Source organism: Coenobita brevimanus, chromosome 89 (genome assembly GCF_032717465.1).
Source record: "Coenobita brevimanus isolate Jiangsu-jjx chromosome 89, ASM3271746v2, whole genome shotgun sequence".
Classification (NCBI taxonomy): domain Eukaryota; kingdom Metazoa; phylum Arthropoda; class Malacostraca; order Decapoda; family Coenobitidae; genus Coenobita; species Coenobita brevimanus.
In genome coordinates, this window is record NC_137042.1 from 19,976,779 (window position 1) to 19,983,663 (window position 6,885).

The window sequence follows — 6,885 nt, forward strand, 5'->3', positions numbered from 1 at the left end:
AGGCAGGGTAGGCGGGCAGGGTGGGTAGTTTGGTGAATCGACAGGCTGGGTAGGCGAAGTGGGTGCGGGTGGGGCGAGTGGGTGGGTGGGCGTACAGGTGAGTGTGGGTGGGTGGATGGGCGAACAGACAATAGTGGGTGGAGTGGGAGAAGTGGATGGGGTAAGTGGGTGGTTGGGGTGGGGTGGTCCATGGGAAACATAGGTCACTGGAAAAAAAAAAAAATAGGTCTATGGAGGGAATGTAGGTCCAGGAGGAAAACAGACCCAGGGAAGATAACAGGCCAAAGGGCGAAACCAGGTTCTTGGGTAAAATAGGTCCTTTGGAAAAACAAATCTCTAGGGGGGGAAATAGGTCAATGGGAGAAATAGGTCCATAGGGAAAAACAGATCAGCAAGAGCAATAGGTCCAAACACAAAAAAAAAACAGGTTCATGGGGAATTAGATCTATGAGGAAAGTACAGCAGGCCCGTGGTTAAAATAATTCCATGGAGAAAATAGATACAAGAGTGAAATAAGGCGCTAGATGAAAACAGGGAACTAGCCAAAATAAACAGGGAAAGGACAGACAAAGCACCTAAATAGAAGCCAAGGACTCAAACTCAGCGCATTGTTGCCTTCACTAAATCCTCATCCGCCTCACTGGCAGGAGACATTACCTCGGAAGGATTAACACGAAACTCGGCATGCTACTTCCCAAGACTTTAATGAACCTCTGAATTTTACGGAGGAAGACGCCGCTGCTCAAGGGTCTTTATGGTTGTGTGGCTTTCCCTCCACTCGCTATCTCTCCCATAAACTGTCTCTCTCTCTCTCTCTCTCTCTCTCTCTCTCTCTCTCTCTCTCTCTCTCTCTCTCTCTCTCCCCGACTCTCTTCTTCCTTGCTTCTCCTTCCCTTCCTCTCTTCCTTCATTCCATCTTAGTTCTCTCTCTCTCTCTCTCTCTCTCTCTCTCTCTCTCTCTCATTTTCTCCCTTATCTTTCTCCTACTTTTCTCCCCTTCCTCTCCGTCTCCCCTCTCTTCTTCCCCCTCCACTCCCCTCTCTTTTCGCTTCTCTTCCCATTTCACTCAATCCACGTTTTCTCTCATCAACTTGTATTTCTTTCTACTCGCAAAAAATTCTGTATAGTTCACTTTTCCTATCACTCTCTCTCTCTCTCTCTCTCTCTCTCTCTCTCTCTCTTATCCTATTTTCTCTCCCCTCACTCAATCTCACATTCCTCCTCCCCCTCAAAAAATAAACAAAAAATAAAGGAAAAAGAAAGAAAAAATCCCTGATCCCTCCCACCCTAACCCCCTCCCACTCACCCCAAACCCCCCCACTCACCCCAAACCCCCCCACTCACCCCAGACCCCCCAACTCACCCCAGACCCTCCCACTCACTGCAACCCTCTCCCATTCACCTTAACCCCTCCCACTCAACCTACCTCCACTCACCCATCCCCAACCCCTCACACTTACCCTAACCCCTCCCACTCACCGTAACCCCTCCCACTCAACCTACCTCCTCTCACCCATCCCCAACCCCTCCCACTTACCCCAATCCCTCCCACTTACCCCAAACCCCTCCCACTCACCCTGACCCCTCCCATTAACCCAAATCCCTCTCAGCCACCTAATCCCTCTCATACTGACCTAGTTCCCTCCTCACTCCCTCACTGTTCCCTCCTCCTCTCCTACTCACTAGCTTTTTCAATCTTGTCTTCTCCGGACGACTTACTTAGCTTAGGAGAGACTTGGAATTGGAAGAGTTAGACACAGCCATCACTATAATAACTCTGCCACTATTAGGCGGCTCTTCTTACAAAAATATCTGGCAGTGGTAGGACTGGTAGCCCTCGTGTTAAAGGGGTTAAGGAAAACAGAAGGCACCAAAGTCTGGAAGTCTTCAAAATTCATGCCTTCCAAAGAGTCAAACAAGAGAGGCAAAATAAATATCAGAACATTCAGAAAGACTGGACGGGGCTGCGTGAAAGATGGCAGGTCGAAGGGGAAAAGGCAGACTGAGAAACACTGTCTCAGATTTGATTATTTCTACATACGGACGACCAAGAATACCATAAATTTTTGTATCAGAGAGTTGTAGACACTGTTAATCTCCTAACTATTACGATTTCATTACACTGAATAACAAATTAGCAAGAATAGACTAAATAAAAAAAAAATGGTAGAGAATGGCTTAAAAAGTTCCCCCCTGACCACGCTTCGGCATGAGCCAGGCCTCCTCCTTGACCTATCCTGTGGCCTGGTGTTGAGGGGGGAGGGGGAGAAGGGGCAGATCCACGACAAATTGCTCTCCTTTAGTCGGTGGAGTCACTGTCATCATTCTCTTCCACTTTATTAACTCGTCTCTCCCATCTCACCCTCTCCTTCCTAACCCATCCATCCTACTGCCCTATGTGTCCATCCAGCCATCCTTCCTTCCTCTCCTATCTTCTTTCTCCCTCTCCCCCTTTCCTGTCTCTCCATTCATCGCTTCTCCCTACTCTCCTTCCATCCTTTTTCCGTCCCTTTTCCTTCCCTCTGTCCCTCCTACCTGCTCTTCTCTCATTCAACCATCCCTCCAACCACCCCACCACTCTACAGTCCTTCTATTCTGTCTCTCCCCCTTCCCAATCCCTCTAGCCTCTCTTCCTCTCCCCTTCTTTCAGATCATTCTCTCTACTGTCCAGTCATCCTATCCTCCCCTTTCCTGTCCCTCCTTTTCTCCCTCACCCCTGCTCTCCTACCATCCTATCTCCCTTTCCCTTCCCTCAAGCCATCCCTCCTTCCTGCTATACCTCCATTCTACCCGGTTCAGAGCCATCAATCTATTTCAAACTATTTACTAAGTTTTGTCCTCCTTCCTTCCTCGTTTTTCTTTCCTGTGCCTCTTCCCGTCCTTCCATCCTATCCATTCGCACTTCCCATCCCTCCATCCCATCTCGCTACCGGTCCTCCAACCTCCCCTCTCTTTCCCATTCTCCTATGATATCCATTCTTTCTCTTCTTCCACCTCAGCCCGATACAGTGCCTCCACCCCATCTTCCGTCCGTCACTACACTATTTCTCATTTCCATCCCACCTCCCTCTCGTGTCCCAACAAAACTCGCCTTCCTTCCACCTAATCCATCTCCCTCCCGTCCATCCATCCTTTCATCCTACCTATCCCACATCCTCCCATGCCTCCTTCCTTTCCATCCTTCCATCCTGCACTTTCCTGCCTTCTTTCACCTTGTCTTTCTCCCACACCTTATTACTTTCCATCCTTCCATCCAACACTTCACTCCTGTCCCTCCATTCCGTCGTCCTTCCTCCCTCCCATCCCTGCTTCCTTCCCGTCCTTGCATCCAATCTCCACATCCTTGCCTCCTTCCCATCCTTGCATCCAGTCTCCACATCCCTGCCTCCTTCCCGTCCTTGCATCCAATCTCCACATCCTTGCCTCCTTCCCATCCTTGCATCCAGTCTCCACATCCCTGCCTCCTTCCCGTCCTTGCATCCAATCTCCACATCCTTGCCTCCTTCCCATCCTTGCAACCAATCTCCACATCACTGCCTCCTTCCCATCCTTGCATCCAATCTCCAATTCTTGCCTCGTCATCTTATCTCCCATCCCTCCTCCCATCCCACCTGCCTCCCGTCTCACGCTCCTAACTCTGTCCCAGCCCTCCCTCCTCTCTCCCATCCCTCCAGTCCACCTCTTTCCCGTTCCTCTAACCTAACCCTCTCCCGTCCCTCCTTCCCAACTCAGTTTTCCATCGTCCATTCTATCCCCCAGTCTATCGCCTCTTCTCGTCCCCTCCATTCCATCCCTCCTTCCCGTTCGCCCATCCCCTTCCTCCCGCTCCTCGATCCATCCAGCCCAACTCTCCCCCGTCCCTCGATCCCTCCATCCTCTCTCTCCCGTCCCTCCATCTCGCTCCTTCTCCCACCCCCAACTCCTGTCCACATCCAAAGACGAGATCAAGGCGAAAACACGCTTCAGTAAATAGAGATGCGCCCCTCTCTCACACTTTCTTAACTCTCTCTCTCTCTCTCTTTCTCTCTTTCTGCCTCGTATCGTGTCATCTTCCTATGCATGTTCAATTTTGTCTGGATTTCTCCCTCACTCAATCTTATTCCATCTCTCATTCTAGCGTTCTCTTCCAATCTCTCTCTCTCTCTCTCTCTCTCTCTCTCTCATCACTACCCAAACCCCACCATAAACTTATCCTCTCACTGCTTCATACCCCATAAAACTTATAGTGCTTTTCCACATACAGTGCCTCTCTCTCTCTCTCTCTCTCTCCCTCTAACATCTCCTCTATCACCATCACCCTAACTCCAGTACCTCTATCGTAAACGGAGCTGACTGGATTTACCCCCTCCCCCCAAAAAAAAAAAATAGATAAGAATAAATGGGCTTCGTAGGTAAATATTAAGAAGGAAACACAAAAGTAAGAGAAATATAATCTTCCTCAAATGTAATCCTCCTCTGTTTTCTCTACCGTAAAAGGGATTGACACGACCCAGAAACAGGACAGCTTTATCATCACCATCATCATCATCATCATCATCGTTATCACCATCATGACCTTGTTATCTGTACAGTATTTTCAATGGTGTGGGTACAATCAAGCAAAACAAACGAATATTAATTGACAGATAGAGATACATAAACAGAGAGAGAGAGAGAGATACATCATCACACTCAATTGCCTCTGTTGTAAATGCACTATGAAGGATGAGGAAACGGTAGCAATGAGGGCAAGAAAACAAGAAAACTGCTAGCTATCAGAGTGACAAGAAAAACATGCTCACACTTCCATTCCCTCACAATTCACGCTTTAGAAACTACTGACTCCTTCTCTTCTGTTCCTTCCTCCTCTCTCTCCGAACCCTTTGTCCTCTTTCACTTTTTCCCACAACACTTCACCCCCTACAACTTATTTCCTAATTCATCTCTCCTCCTTTACGCCGTCGTTCTTCGTGTTATAAACCTTTTCCTAAGTTCACCCTTCTTTCTGTTGATCCTTCTTTCCTTCTCATTTTACATCCATTAAATACTGTCCTTCCTACTCTCCACTCCCTCTTCGTCATTTATCCCTCTCACTCTCTAACCTCTACATCCACTTTCCTCTTAATATGAGCTTTTTCTCCAGCTCCTTTCCTTTCCTTTCTTACCACACAATTTCCATGCCCTTAGTGTGACGCAGATGTTGTGCAATAACAGGCAAACTTTTGTTCTGACTTTACCTAACAACATTTCATTGCCTTTTGGTCTGGCAGCTCAACTACTGTACAACCCACACTTATTTCAGTTTGGAGTGTTTGACGAACATGACAATCACTGACAAGCTGACACATTTTACGTATTTTTCTGAGATTTCTGAAGTGCTGATTCCAGTGCCTGTCCTTCTATCCTGCCTCCCTATCATTTTTCTCTGCGCTCTCCTCCAGTTCTCCCCTGTTCACAGCCCTTCCCTCCTCCCCACATTCAAATTCCTCATCCTCCCCTCCCCACATATTCCCATCCTAATTCCTCATCACTCCCAACTCCCTTTCCCTCCTTCCCACAATATCCTGTAAATGCCCATTCCCAACACTTATTCCAGTTTAGGGTGCTTCATAAACGTGAGGATGTGCTCACTCTTGCCCACCGTCCCTGTGACGAAGATGACAGCGAACACACAGCACAACGTAAACATGCACTCACATCTACCTCTCCTTCATCCCTCCCACATTCTCTATCCTATTCCTCCATCGTACCTCCCTCCTATCCCTCTAACCACCCTCCCTCCCATCCTTACATCCAACCTCCCAAGTATACTTTTCACGCTGTCTTACAATAATTCCTCTCTGCTGACACCCCTCTCTCTCTCTCCCTCCTCCCCACACTATACTTCCCCATTCTCCCCATTTCCCTCACACTCACCTTAGTTTTGGGTGCTTGAGGAACATAAAGATGAGCGCCCCGTTGCCCACCACCCCCGTGACGAAGATGACAGCGAACACACACGGCACCACGTAAGTCTCTGGCCGCTGCGAGTAAGGTGTGTACTCCTCGCTCTCGTTACGCAAGTGGTCGTCGAAGCCAAGGATCGTCGCGTTCGTGTCGTTCAGTCCTCCCACCTCCTCGTCGTCGTCTAGCCACCAGGGACCCAGCGACCACAGGGAGTCGTTGGATATACCTGTTGATGCGGTCGTTGTGGGGTGGTGGCTGCCAGTGGTGAGGTTGGTTAAGAGTTCAACCAGTGAGTATGCTTTCAGACCACCTCCCATTTTTCTTTCCCTTTTTTTCTGAGCTGCCAGCAAAACTAGGTCAGGATTTTTAAAGCTCAACACATTTCCAAGTTGTGAGAGAAAATAGGCCAAATATTTTCGAACTTAATTCTTTTTCATGTGTTAAGTCTTTCACAATGTCTAACGAATTAAAGACAAATTTCAGCACCACATCCAGCCAACAATGTCCACTTTTAACTTTCTTTTTAATCCCTGCATGGAAGTGTGATCATTAGTCTTTAGGTAGGCACAGGTTTCTCTTAGCTGAGTAAAATCGTCGACGCTACACCAAACAAAGCCCGTAGATAAGGTTAATGTCCTTCAAAACAATACGTATGAGCACGGAACACAGGATACATGGCGTGCTTTTCTTCACAGTGGTCTGAATTGTGCACACGGACGATTCATAATCACCAAAAACTGTTTCATGTTGTGAGGCCATTTCATGTACTAAACACAGCTTTCATCCTTCAACGTTTGACACACACACACACACACACACACACACACACACACACACACACACACACACACACACTGCGGATAAAAGCACATATTAAAGCGCGCGCTGTACAGCTTGGGTCAAAAGTTCGCTAAATATTTCACCACTACTCACTGCCATTTAATGGTTAGTGTTGCTAAC

General features: G+C 47.9%; 1 pseudogene; it reads right to left on the reverse strand.

Annotated features, from left to right (window-relative positions):
* LOC145411410 (neuropeptide CCHamide-1 receptor pseudogene) overlaps nt 1-6,242 on the reverse strand; it is a 193,803-nt pseudogene extending 187,561 nt beyond the window's left edge.
* Nucleotides 6,243-6,885: the final 643 nt, after the last annotated feature.